Here is a 1,866-nt window from a genome sequence, read left to right on the forward strand (position 1 = left end):
GTTATTTGTACCGAGGGTTCGAATCCCTCTCTTTCCGTTTCCCTTGATGACTTGATATTTGATTTATCTTTCAAATTGTTCAAATCCCTTTTCCTTTTTCGTAGTTAAACGTGTGAAATAGATAAAACCCTAAGAAAATTTGAAAATCAAGCAAGGAAAGCGAAAATCCTTTTTTTTTTTATTCTTCACGTCCAGGATTACGTCCTGGATCATTAGATAGGAATCCGAAGATGAAGAGAGAAACAAAGAATATAACTACTGTGTAAACGAAAAGTTTGAGAGTAAGCATTACACAATCTCCAAATTTTTTGGAAAAAAAAAAAAGAGAATAGATCGTCTATTTTTATACCACATATTCTCTTTTGACACCAAGAAATGAAGTGCTTTCTAGAAATAGAAAATAATTTTCAGAAATTTAAATTCATTTGTCATAAGAGTCTTTCATTACTAAAATTTTCTTTCATACCCAGAATTAGATATTCTGGAGGACCTTATTAGGGTTAGTGTCTTTCATTGGAAAAGAAAAAGAGTCAGAATGGGGAAATGGGGTGATTCAGATTTATCGCATCTATCCAAGAGTTTCAATGTTTGAATTGAGAGTTCATATTGTAAGACTTATCTGATCTTATCAATTGTTAGAATTTCTGGAAAAAATCATGAATTTTCTAGGATAATATTAAAGATCTCATCGAAAACTTACGGCAGCTTGCCAAACAAAGGCTAAGAGAAAAAAAAGCACAGGTATGACTGGCATAACATCTACAATTGGATTCAAAAAAGCATAGGCCTCGGGCAATTTGGCGAAGAAAAAACTACTCGAATAAAGGGCAGAATTAATACAGATACAGATCAAACTAAAGATATTAAGCATAACAGACATTTTGTTCTTGGAGATAATTGCATTTTGATTGAGTTTTTGATATAAGTAAAAACGAAGAAAGTAAGGTAGACAAAAAATCCTTCTTTTTCTTTGAATTCACCCAATCAAAAATCCTCCCATTCTCAAAGGAGAATAGAAGAAATTATACTTTCATACAATATCTTAATTGAATTATATGTAATGATCAATAAATTGAATTTAATTCTATATCTATACGTGTCAAAATCCTAGCAACAATCTAATCTATTCTTAGATATTTGGACTTGAATTGACGACCAACCAATACCAACATTATTCTTTATTAGCGCCGAATAGAAATGAAAATGGGGCGTGGCCAAGTGGTAAGGCAACGGGTTTTGGTCCCGTTATTCGGAGGTTCGAATCCTTCCGTCCCAGAGCATATTCCATTCTATTAGAATAAAGATTCTTTTTTGAACAACTTTCTTTTTAAATTTTAAAGGTCTAATATTGGATAGAATGTGATTCTTCTTTCTGCTTTTTAATGATTCTTCTCTGAATCATATCTTTCTTTCACAAACTTGAATTGAATCGAGTTCAAATGACACACAGATTTAACTGAATCTATTTATAATCCAGATAAGATAGGAACATAGAGCACAAGGATTTGAATTCAAAAATAATTGGGCGGGCTTTTCATCATATGTTTATTCTCTTCATATTTATATTGAGGGAAGTTAGTTACTTAGAAAAACCTTCCGTCCCATATTGAATTTTCAACGATGCATTTTTAATCGAAATGCGAAAGAACCTATATTTCCTATCTCTTATTCCCTATTCTTTAAATGAAGTAGTCCAATTATTAATTCTCTGTGGATCTCTGAATTTCTAACCAAGAGGGAGTTCTTGGTACTATAATTGAATTCTATTAAGGGGATTCAATCTCTTTCTTAAGACTGGGTTAGGGTAAAAAGGGGAGCAAAGACTTAATCTATACTTGTTTGGCTTTATCTGTCCGAATCTTATTA

At 31.8% G+C, this 1,866-nt stretch overlaps 2 non-coding genes across 2 annotated transcripts in view; both read left to right on the plus strand.

Moving 5' to 3' along the window:
• The window catches only part of TRNAS-GCU (transfer RNA serine (anticodon GCU)), an 88-nt gene extending 51 nt beyond the window's left edge, over positions 1–37 (plus strand). Inside the window, exon 1 of the tRNA in view lies at positions 1–37. This exon is cut by the window's left edge and continues 51 nt beyond it. This is a non-coding gene — a tRNA (tRNA-Ser).
• A 1,167-nt stretch (positions 38–1,204) lies between these two features.
• On the plus strand, positions 1,205–1,276 carry TRNAQ-UUG (transfer RNA glutamine (anticodon UUG)). Its single transcript has one exon. It is a non-coding gene; the product is annotated as a tRNA-Gln (tRNA).
• Positions 1,277–1,866: the final 590 nt, after the last annotated feature.

This window comes from Camellia sinensis, unplaced genomic scaffold, assembly GCF_055761805.1.
Source record: "Camellia sinensis isolate YWXY unplaced genomic scaffold, ASM5576180v1 Unanchor511, whole genome shotgun sequence".
NCBI lineage: Eukaryota > Viridiplantae > Streptophyta > Magnoliopsida > Ericales > Theaceae > Camellia > Camellia sinensis.